Below are 12,863 nucleotides of genomic sequence, written 5' to 3' on the forward strand. Positions count from 1 at the left end.
CCAAATAAGTCATGGAATATTTTTGAACCAGCAAAATATGCAAATCATGTCACTGAGTGCCTTTTCTGTTTATAAAGTATTTTTAAAAAGTAACTGCATATGTATATCTTAACATGTAAAAGATACAAATCAGGGATACAGTGAGAATTTTGTCCCCATGTGTCCCAGAGGACATGTGCACCTGTGTGCTCTGATCTTTGCACACCCCACACACTATCTCCTGCCCATATGTCCCAAACCTTTCTGTTCCCACTTAGAGCGACCACCCCTGTTGGTGCACAATGAGCTGCCTCGGTCCTGCAGTGCATCCCCATGTCTGGATAACAAGACCTCACAGTGTCAAGTTGTTTCCAGTCCTACATTCACGTGCACAACATTTGTTTTGTCTTAGAAGCATATTTTAATAAGTAATTTAAAATCTATGTTAAACAGCTTAAATTGAATCATGAGATGAATCAATAAAAACTAGAAAATAATGAAATTAAACTGATTCTTACTCCCTCTCTGATATTCAGAATAATCCAACTTGCTTTCTCTTCCATCTTCATGGGGTTGTATCATTAAATAATGAGAAAATAGAAAAAGTGCCAATGACCTCTCCATCTTAGATGGAATCGCTGAGGAGACCTTGTCTTGCTTGACTTCTAGGGTCAGATTCTGAGAAATTGTGTGGGGTTGGGGTCTACTTTTTCCTGCCTTAATGAAGAGCAGATGGGACTCTCAAGAATGAGATAAAGTGGTCAAAATGGCAGCCTTACCTATCCAAAGAACTACTACTGTTTTAGGCCGGTGGAGGTAATGAAAACCTTGTGAAGACAGGGGGTCCTTGTGGAAATACAGTCCTTTAAAAAGCTATACTTTTTACAGAAAACAAAGTTTTGAGACTACTAAAAGTTTAGGGAAAGACTTGCTTGAAACACTCCCAAGAGTTTACCCACTGTTTTTATCCCAGTCACACAGAGCAGAAATAAATTCACCTAGCCAAGATCTATGAAATCACATTTTGAAGTCTCATTGACCTTTTTTTATTGAGGTATAATGATATAAAACATTAGTTTCAAGCATAAAACATAATGATTTGATATTTGTATGTTACAAAATGATCACAAGAAATGTAGCTAACATCAATCCTCATAGTTATTTTTTTCTTGTGATGTGGACTTTTAAGATCTACTCTCGGCAACTTCCAAATATGCAATACAGTATTATTAATTATAGTCCCATGCTATACATTACATCCCCATGACTTATAACTGTAAGTTTGTACCGTATGACCCCCTTTACTTGTCCCCCAATCTCCTGGCAACCAACAGTGTGTTCTGTATTTATGAACGTGTTTTTTGGTTTGTTTTTTGTTTTTTCTAAGTTCCACATATAAGTGAGATGATTAAGTATTTGTCTTTCTCTATCTGACTTATTTCCCTTAGTGTAATGTCCTCAAGATGCACCCATATCGTCACAAATGGCAAATTTCATACCTTTTTATGGCTGAATAGTATTCCATTATGTATATATACCACAATTACATACCAATCATCAGTCAGTGGATACATGTTTCCATATCTCAGCTATTGTAAATTATGCTGCAGTGAACATGGGAGTGCATAATTTTTTGAATTCGTGTTTTTTGAATTAATGTTTTCATTTTCTTTGGATGGATTCCCAGAAGTGGAATTACTGACTCATGCGGCAGTTCTATTTTTAATTTTTTAAGGAAACTCAATACTGTTTTTCATGGTGGCTGTACCAGTTTACATTCCCATTAGCAGTGCACAAGTATCCCCTTTTATACACATCCTCTCCATTACTTATTATTTCTTGTCTTCCTGATAATGGCCATTCTAACAGGTGTGAAGTGATATCTCATGCCTGTTGGCCATTTGTATGTCTTCTATGGAAAAGTGCCTATTCAGATCCTCTGCCCATTTTTTAAATCAGATAGGGTTTGGTTGTTTTGGGTTTGGAGGTTTTGTTTTTGCTATTGAGTTCTGTGAGCTCTTTATATATTTTGAATATTAACCCCTTATCAGATACATGGTTTGCAGATATTTTCTCCTATTTGGTATGTGGTTTCATTGCGTTGATGATTTCCTTTGTCAGGGAAGGAATGTTTAAAATTGTGACCACACTGACTTCCAGTTAAAGTAGTGGAATAGGTCAATGCTGTGCTGGCTTCCTCTCACAACCACATCAAAATTACAACTAAACTACAGAACAGCCATCATTAAGTCTGTTCACTTGAAGTCTAGCTGAATAGAAGTCCTATAACTAAGAATATATAGAAGAAGCCATGTCAAGACTGGTAGGAAGGGTGGAGATGCAGAAGGGTCGATCCCACACCCATGTGTGGTAGTAAAAATTTTGAAGGATATCTCAACTTCAGAGGTCCCCTTAAGAAAGGTTCCCCCTGAAGAGCAATGGGGCTCGGCCCCACATCAGGGTTCCAGTGCCAAGCAGAGAAAACCCCATAACTTCTGGCTTTGAAAACCAGTAGAGATTGTGGCTGAGTGAGACGGACGGGCTGCTGAAGTGCCAGGTGCTTCTCTTAAAGGGCCTGTGCACAAACTAACTCACTGATGGATTCACTCGCTCTGAGCTCTAGCACTGGGGGCAGCCCCTCAAAGGTTCCAGGGACATACAGAGAGGAACTGAATTTTTTGGCTTCAGGGTGAGAGCTGGAGGGGCAGCTTTCTCTCAGACAGAAGTACTGGAAGAAGCTATTTTTTCCTTTGTTGAGCCCTCTCCCTATCCATCATGCAGACACAGGCGGCCACCGTATCTGAGTCTCCATCATTCTGGCTAACACTGTTCATGCTGCCCTGGTGATTCCCTGAGACCTTGCCTCACCCAATTTCAGGTACACCTAAGTCACTTTTAGCGGCTTTTCCATACAAATGGCCTGTCTTGGCTCATGCAGCAGACTTTCCTAAAGTCTGTCAAAGGTTCACAAACCCCAAAGAAGCAGCATCTGCCTTGGCGTGCCCCATACCTCTTGCTAAGCAGCCCATGCCCGGCACTAGCAGCAGCCAGCCTCAGTTCACAGCTTAGCCTCTCCCAGGTACCTCTAAGCCCAGCACAAATGTCAAACACCTGCAAATCACTTTGTAGCTCATTCCAAGTGGCCCCAGACAGGGCATAGGCAATGGGTGACCTTGACCTGCAAAAGCCGCTTTCCCAAGAGGCCCCAGAACCAACATACCCAATGGCCAGCTTCAGACAACACCAGAAAACCACCCAACCACCTCTACAAAAGACACAACCAAAGGGCAGACCAGGAAGATATTACTGGAATCAAAGGGTTCATTTTATCTGCATGCATCAAACCAAAAGAGACAAGTTTACAGCAAAGAAAGTAGAGGTTTATTTAAGAAATGACACCAAGCCTGGAGACACAGATGAGCTAAAGCTCAAAGATCTGGCTCCCCAAAGGCGTCTAGGGGATAGGTTATATAAGGGAAGACTCACATTTGCTGCCTCTAAGAGAGTCACTTCAGATTGAAAGACACACACAGAGTAAAAGTAAAAGGATGAAAAAAACATTTCATGAAAATGGAAACAACAACAAAAACTGGGTTACCAATACTTACACCAGACAAAAGTGACTTTAAAGGCTTTAACAAGAGACAAAGAAGGACCTAGTAATTCCACTTCTGGGTATCTAAAGAAACTCAAAACACTACTTCAAAGGGACATGTACATCCATATGTTCATGGCAGCATTATTTACAATAGCCAAGACATGGAAGCAAATTAAGTGTCCATCAGTAGATGAATGGATAAAGAATAAATGGTATATATGTACAATAGAACTTTACTCAGCCATAAAAAAAGAAATGAAATCTTGCCATCTGCAACGACATGGATGGAACTAAAGAGTATTATGCTGAGTAAAATAAGTCAGACAGAAAAAGACATACCATATGATGTCACTTATGTGTGGAACCTAAAGAACAAAATAAACAAAACAAACTCATAGATACAGAGAACATTTTGATGGTTGTCAGCTCCTACCATAGGATGGAGCATATAATATAATAGTTTTGTTTAACCAATGATTTAATCAACACAGCAGCCCATGCAGCAGGTACCGATCATTGCCACTATCCAGCGGAGAAGGTGGGCCTGACAGCTAATGGTCAGTGAGTGAAGAGGTGAAGGGCCCCACCTGGATCCAGGTCTGGAGGCTGTCAAACCCCAAACTATGTGCTATGTGGCCTCCAAAGTTAAAAGTGTCTCCATACAAATATTTCCTCATCACATCAGGCCTTTCACACAGCTTTTCATCAAAAGCAAGTCTTTCCACTAAAAGAAATCAATCATCACAGTGATAATGAGCATTGTAGTATTTAGAAAAATAGCAGTCAAGAGAAATAAAAACTAGCTCTAGGCCTAACTGCCCTTTATCATTTTGACAGCCTGTGATTCTTACTTTTTGGTGTTATCGATTGGTAGATAAAGGTTTCCATGTAGGAGCTTAAGTGTAGCCCTGTTAGTGTCCGTCGGGATTCACACATCTCAGAAGCAGACATTCCCCTATAAGGTGTCCTTTCTTGAGAAGCCTCTCAGAAGGTCAGAAGAGCCTCAGAGCCACATTTCTATGGTATAGAACATAACTTCCAAAGTATGAGATGCTTAACAGATATGGCTGCGTGTTTCTTCCAGACCCACCTGTAGGATAGCTAAGGAGCAAATGGATTTGCAAATAAATATGCCAAAGCTCAGAGGCCTGCAAGGGCTTGTTCTGAAACAATAAGGAGAAATGGGAATATAAACCAGGATTTTTATCTTTCTGAGGATAAAGAGATTTCAAAGGATTTTTTAAATGTCTCTTCATACATTGGAATATTATTTTGGAATAAAAAGGAAAAAAGTACTGGCATATAGTACAACACGATGAACCTTGGAAACATTAGTCTAAGTGAAAGGAGCTAGGCACAAAAGATCTCATTGATGCCTGAGATCTTGACAGGGCAGGAGTTCAGAGGGACCTGGACTTGGAGCTCCAGTAACCAGGTTCTTACTTTATGCTACAAGAAAGAATTCAAGGGCATGATAAATAGCAAGCAGGAAAGTGTAAGTTTTAGTAAAGAGAAAGTATACTCAAGAAAAGTGCTGACAGCTCAGAGAGAGAGTCGGCCCAAGCTGTCTGAATTACGGGCTTTTGTTTTTGTTGGGGTCCGGGTGTCCCAAGGCTCTCCATCTTGCCTCCCAGTCTTGGATTGTTTCTCATGAAACCTGAAGGGAAGGAGGTGGCCCAAGGCCATCAATTTGTCTCTGGACCTTGGCTTGTTTCTCATACTGGAGTCTCAAGCTGGAAATCAAAACAGGGAGAGGACTGAGTAAGAGACAAGAGAGAATTTCCAGAGCTGTTTCCTGGGGGTGGGGCATCCCTAGACTAACTGTCCTGCCTCAGCATTGCAGGATTCCATTTACGGGAGGTATCCACAACAGACCAGTCCACAGGGACAGCAAGTAGATTGGTGGTTGCCAGAGTGAGAGAGAGAATTGGGAGTGCTAATTAGTCTGGATACAGGGCTTTTAGGGGGTGATGAGAAGGTTCTAAACTTCGATTATGGTGATATTTACAAACTCTGTAAATATACTAAAATCCATTGAATCCTATGTTTTCAGTGAGTAACTTTATTGTATGTAAGTTATTTCTCAATAAAGCAATTTTAAAAAAGAAGACTGGAATTTCAGGAAAGCAGCAGCCTAAAATGGTAGATTTCCATCTTATCATTTTGTTTCAGTCTGAAAGCTTATGATCCTTTCTTCTTTTTTCAACCCTTAGACTTTTTCAGTCTTGTCATGGTCTCTTCATAGACCTGTGGGCTAAAAGAAGATTCTCTCCATGAGGGAGGGGTCAGGTCTACTCCTTCAGGGGGAACCCCTGGGTCCTACAGGTGCCTGACTCATGGAGACTGGCCCTCAGCTGCCTATTGAATAATGAAAAGTTGTCTAAAAGAAAGCAGGAGAACTGAAAACTCTGAGAATGGAGACACTGACTTTTCCTCCTCACCCTCCGAATTTCCTCCTATCTTTCTCAATGGGAGTGTCTGGCCAGGACTCCACCCAAATCAAACAGTGAGGTTAGGGTTTGGGCAAAGCAAATATGCTTTGTGCAAGAAGGCTTCCTTCACTTCCCTCCTAGATGGACTCTTCACACTTGGCTCAGAGCTTCAGTGGAACTCCTCTGAACAAAATGAACCTCAGAAGGGACTTAGTGCTACTTCCTAGAGGCCTAGATTAGCAAAGGCTGCCTATTTGACAGAAGCTATGTCTGGTACTTTAGATCTTTCTGGCTTTTATTTCTGACCTAGTGACTTTTTAAAGAATATTTTTATCAAGGATATAATGTACAACTCTTATGTATACAGTTCAAACAATTTTAACAAATACATACACCGTGGAGCCTGCACACCTATTCTGTCACCCCAGGAAGTCCCTGGACAGTCTCCCCACACTTGGCCCTGGCAACAACTGCTCTGATTTCCATCAGAACACATTGCTTTGCTAGTTCTGGAATTTCAAACAAATGGAATTGTATGTGCTTTTTTGTATCTGGCTTTCAGCTCAGCATAATGTTTGTGAGAATCACCCATGTTGGTGTGCATATTAGTAGTTTATTCATTTTTAATGTTGAGTAGTATTCCATTATTTCAATATATTTATTACGTATCGTTTCAGTATTTTCCTGTTGATAGTCACCTGGGGCTTTAATGACAAGCATTCTGTGAGCGTTCTTGCAAAAGTCTTTTTCATGGACATTATGTTTTTATTTCTCTTGTATGAATACCTAAAAGTGGAATGGCTAGGTCATATGGAGAGTGTATTTTTAACTACAAGAACCTAGCAAACTGTTTTCCAACATGGCTTTGCCATTTTACACTCTCATTAATAGCGCCCCACATCCTCACCAACACTTGGTATTGTCAGTTATTATAATGTTAACCATTCAAGCAGTTGAGTGTCAGTACTCCATTGTGGTTTTAACATGCATATCCTTGATATGATCTAATGGATTTTAAAAGAGACTTCAGAAATTCTCTTGCCCGGCCAGCCACTTTCCTGCTCCCCAATCCACCCTTGCCTGGCATGCTGCACATAGAAGTACTGGGATCTACTTTATTCAGTGTACTCCTGGAGCCTGCAAGTATGAGGCAGTGCTGGGCACACAGGAGCCTCTCCCTGAGGAGTGTGCACTCCGTGCACTCCAGATCGGGACAGCAAACTGTTTCTGTAAAGGGCAGAGAGTAAGTACTATAGGCTTTGCAGACCATATGGTTTCTGCCACAGTGCTCACTCTGTAGTGAAAGCGTGAAAGCAGCATAGACAAAATGTAAACGTGTGAGTGTGGTTCCAATCACACCTGATTTATGGACACTGAAATTTGAATTTCATATAATTTTTACATATCATTTAAAAATGTAAAAAATATTTCTAGCTTGGGAGCTATACAAAAACAGAGGGTGGGCCAGCTTGGGCTGAGGCCTCACTTTGCTGCCCCTACATCTAAGTGAAGGCAGCCAGCTCAAATGTAGCTCTAAGCCAGCAGTGGGGAGGAACTTCACACCCACTCCTCCACTGAAAGGCTTCCTCTGGTTGAGGGGCAGGGATGCCTCCCACTAAAGAGAGCAGCAGAGGGCCAGAACTAGACTGGCAAGACTGGCTCTGAGTACTTTGCAGCCCCTCACAGCCCCATAGGTCCACAATGCTAGGGCTTCTTCCCTGCCCCTCTCCACCTTTGACAGCCCTCTCACTGACAGCTCTAACCACTCTCTCTTCTGCCTGGTTTCTTTGGAGTTAACATGTCAGAATGCCTATCCACCTTCACCTGCCACCTCCTCAAGTCCCCATTTGCCCAGCCCCTAGCCCGGCCTGAGGATCTGCCAGGGAAGGGCTGAGACTGGCTCAGGAAGCTTGCCTGTTTGGGTGGTAGATTGTAGGGACAGTGCTGGGCTCAGCCCTCCACAGAGGGAGTGCCCAACTTGCGGCCTGTGCAAGATGGTTCTGGAGAGCGTCCAGGAGACAAGAGAGATCATGAAGAAACTACCAAAGCACTCCTGGCCAGAGGACACAAAAGAGCAGCCGAGGATGAACAAAGGGGAGACTAGACCCACAGGGAACAAAATGCTGGAGGACCTGTTCCTGAGAAAATCCTTGGGAGCTTGGAGGAAAAGGCAGGCCCACCAGATCTGTCCATTGGTACCTGCTCTGGGAGATGCCAGGAAGCCACTGACCTAAAGAAGGATGTGGAGCTCTGTGGGGTATAGGGGAGGGCGAGGACACAGGCTAGTCTGGGGTAGAAGATGGTGTAAGGCCATGACTGCCCAATGTAACCCCAGTTAACCCCAGGTCTGTGCCTCCTCCACACCCACAGGAACACCTCACTTGGAGTGGCTCCTAAATGTGCATATGACAAACTTTCACACTTGTACACACCACATTGCAGTAAAGAGCTTTTCCAGACCCTGAGGAGTCACTCGTGCCCCTCCCTGCTCAACTGTATTCACCATTCATTTTCCACTCACATCCTTAGATCTGCCTGTCCTAGAAGCTCATGTAAACTGAATCCTATAGGGTGAGCTCTCCAGTGCCACCTACTCACTAGCATCGCCCATCTGCGTTGTTGGGTGTGGCTGATCATTCTCATGGCTGCAGACCATTCAGCTGTGGAAATGTACCACCAAGTATTTATCCACTCCAGTGCTGATGAGCATTTGCATGGTTTCCAGTTTGGGGTTGTTTTGAATAGGGCTGTTCTGAACATTTTATACATGACTTTTGGTCAGCATACGCATTCATATTTGTGGGGGTATCTTCTTTGTGGTAGAATTGCTGGGTCAGAGGTAAGTGTTTATTTAGCTTTAGTGAATATTGCCAGTTTTTCACAGTAGTTAGTTATATCAACCTGTAAGGATTCTTGATGTAGAACCTACAGAGGCCACCATGAGAACACTGTCAGTGGGAGCAGGACTGAAGCCAAAGACAGGGACTCAAAGACAGTCCTGAAAGACATCAGATGCGATGTCAATGAGTACAGACCTAGGCTTGCTGGTGTGAGTGAGCAAGGGAGACCCTCAGGGCCTGCAGGTAGGAACCAGGTGACTTCAGCTTTGGGAAGGAGGAGGAGCAAAAGGAGAAGCTGAGCTGAGTCCCATGGCAGGAAGAAGAAGAAAAATACTGGCAGGAGTGTGGATCACAAGTGCAGAACCTCGTCGTTGGCTCTACATGTTGAGAAACTCAAATGTATTCATTCATCCAGGAGTGAGCAGACAGCAGGAAATTGTCATGTAGCAAGTCTCAGGAGATACCAGTTAATTAACAGAAAGTATTTGATGTATTTATAGTTTGGCATACCTGATCCCCAAAATGGCATTGGTTGTCCCTAATGGCCCTGGGAGAAGCTCACTGGAAGTCACAGCACAGTCTGGAAACTCCAAGTTTAGAATCTCCAGAAGAGAGGGTTGGAGGGACACTTCCATTTAGCCCCGTTGCCTTGAGGAACTGCCCAGCTCAGGACTCTACAGCAGGGAGTATGGAAAAATATGGGTTCTTTAAAATCCCCTTTTCCAGTAATCTCCCTGTCATTAAAACTTTTGTCCGGTGCTTCTGCTTCAAGGCCTTGCCACTTACTCTGTGGTTCCACACCTGGGTGCTTGTTTAAAATGCAGACTAAGGGCCCACCTGCTGAATCTAAACCTTCTTCTAACAAGACCCACCAGGGGGTTCCTCTGAACTTACACGAAGCACCATCTAAGGGATTTGCTGTAACTGTAACCTAGGTGAAGCTGGGCCTCCTGGAGGCTTGCCCATGCCTGAAAATGCTTCCAAGAAGATAGAAATCTGATTCAAAGAGCCTTAAAGGATAATGGAGCTCTTTACCCTGGTTTTCTTCTGGGATTTTTACATAGCTCATCACACAGAAAGCTTCCTAAAATTCCTCTTTGGCCATCTCTCCATCTGCTTATATCCTGTATATCTTCCCCATCCTGATATCTCTGTGTTGTCTGTGGATATGGAGCATAGTAAGTGGCCCAAGTCATGCACAGCAAGTGTCTGTTGAATGCCAGAAACTTTCAGGTTCTTCTGTCCCCAAGAGCAGGTGTCCGGACCATATGCCTCCTTTTGCAGCCTGAGGGGTGCCTCAGTCTCACCAGCCCCATCCCACAGGAACTGCTGGTCCCACTGCTCCCAGCCCTCCTAGGATTGGAATAGGCACTTCGGTGGCACAGCGAGTAGATTCAAAAAAAGAGAGACTTTTTTTCCAGGGTTACTTCCACAGGTGGCCATTATTGTTTATTTTACATGAATTCAGGCTGTGCAGAGACACAGACTTTCTCACTATGAGTTTAACATATCCCCTGGAGAGATAGGGCGGCGCAACAAACAGGCCTGCTTTGGGACTGGAACTTTCTGCTTCCTTCTGCTGCCAGAAAGTGTCCACTGAATTACAGAAGCAATACTGAGGAGCCCTGAGGAGTGCTTATTTCCTCACAGCACCTGACCCTGACTGAGCAGGAGATAGCAGGTGCAGGAGTGCACAGTAGACTTGCTCCCCTCACACCTGGCCCTCTGAGCCCTCCAGGCTGAGGGTTTGCCTTGCTCCTTGGATGAAACCATGATCCCCAGGTCACTATGGTACAGCAGAAAGTCCAGTTTAAGGGCCCACCTGCTGAATCTAAACTTTCTTCTAACAAGACCCACCAGGGGGTTCTTCTGAACTTACATGAAACAGCAGAAAGTCCGGTTTAATAACCAACTCCAAGGTAATCATCAAAACAGTTCAATCCTCACCGAAGTGAGGAAATGTTTTTGGCTTGGAGGACAGCATGGTGGTGGCCCTGGGTGGAAGGGAGGGCCTAAGTAAGTTGGCCATAAGGTGGACTTCCCAAGCTAACTCTTGCCACTTGGCTTTAGAACCCACCTCACAATCATTGAACAAGTAGCAGACTGTAGACCCAGCTAAGCATGAGACAGCATCCTACTTGAAAACACCTACAAGCTCTGGTGCACACTGGGAAACTCCTTGGTGCATCTGATAGGGTTCCTCCTACAACAGGTACCTGGGTGCTGGGGTAGAAAGGCTGCCTGTGGCAGAGAGTCCCAGATTTGCACAATAAAAATAAAATAAAATTAAATTAAATTAAATTAAATTAAATTAAAAGTGCTGGAAATTAGGCAATTGAAATCCTAGATTCGGGGCTTTGGGATTTGTGCTTACAGCAAGCCCTACAGGGAAACTGCCTTAGATATTATCTGCATCTCTATATGCTGGGTCCTAGGTGTCTTTCCTATATTATGATGGTGTATACAGTGTGCTACATTGTATTACTATAAGTAATGTTGTGTCCTTCTCAGTGCATTAAATCAGGAGGCATATAGCATTGGTTTGTCCCTTTACTGGTAATGCTAGGTTGGATCACTTCATGAGGCTGGATTCTCTTTCTGTTGTAAAGTACCTTTTTCCTTTTAGAACTAATAAGGTAATCTGTGGAGTGGTACTTTGAGATTGTGAATATCCTGTTCCCCTAAAGCCTTTGTCCAATAGTTCTAACATCAACTCCTACATTTACTTGGCATCTTGGTATAGAGAAAAGCTTCTTTCTTTCCTCTCCACCCTGCTTTTATTGCCTTTTATTATCACTCTGGTCTCATGGATTTTTTTTTTTTAATATCAGCGTGTAAAAATACATGTTACTAAGAATATCTGGTTACCTTCCCCAGTCTAGGGAGAGCCCCAATCCCACAATGTCATTCTAGCTAATGGTCTTCATTCTACTGAGCTTTACAATTACCAACCTCTCAGAAACAATGCTTTTGTTATTTGCCTCCTGGTTCCAGAAAGGCCAGGTCTGTGTTCACTTGCAAACACTTAATTGACCAGCACAGATCAGCCAGCAGCATTGCTGGGATCCCAGACAGTCTTTACTCTAGGCACACGCAGTCTCAGTGATGCTTCTGAGTCACTCTCTTAACCAATATTTATTGAACCCTTATGATCAATGAGACACTCATCAGGTCCTCAAGAAGCTTAAGCCTAGCCCACCAAAAATGTCTGTTTTCCACACCCAATTTCTTTTAGCTCCCACAGCATTTCATTCCACACACAAGACATCTTTCATCTCTGTTTCTGAAGCACATGACTAGCTACGGAGTCTTAAATACCTATGTAAAAGAACTTTAAAGGTAATTTATTATCTCCAACAACACAGAATAGCTCAGTACAATAGTAACTGAACCTGGATCAATATCTATCACTTCTTAGTAAATTAATTTTTTAAAATGATCTCCCCAAAAGAGGAGAAAGAGATTAAAGAGAACCAATCAGTATGTAACAAGGCAGCCTGGCTGAGCTCACAATGAGCCAGGCTGTCAGAAAAACAATTTTTTTCTAGGAGGGCCAAATCTGAGCTCACTTTCTTTTCATGTTGCCTGTTCTGAAGCCATATAGTTTTATTGTTAAAATGGAAAATAAGATCCAGATTCCTCACCAGGGCTGACCTGGCCCCTACACTTGGCTCCCCACCTCCACTCTGAATCCACCTGCTGGCTGTATAGGGGAGGAAAAAATTCTTCTTTTCTACCTATCTCAAATTCTCCAACTGGGGCACCGTAAATTCGACTGGCCAAGGCAGATTAACAAGAGGAAAACAAACATGCTTGTTGTTGCCCATACACATGGGAGTACCCACAGATGAGAGTAACTCAAACGGGTGGTTAGAACTTGGCTTTATGTATTATCTTAGGCTAAAACAAAGAAAAAGCATTTTGGGGTCTTTTGGGCAGGGAAGGCAAGTTATGAGAAGGTGACCAGGAAAAGCATGGTAAACAAAGGTCGTTTAGTTTTTTTAACTTATTTTT

Source organism: Pteropus medius, unplaced genomic scaffold (genome assembly GCF_902729225.1).
Source record: "Pteropus medius unplaced genomic scaffold, Ma_sr-lr_union100, whole genome shotgun sequence".
NCBI lineage: Eukaryota > Metazoa > Chordata > Mammalia > Chiroptera > Pteropodidae > Pteropus > Pteropus medius.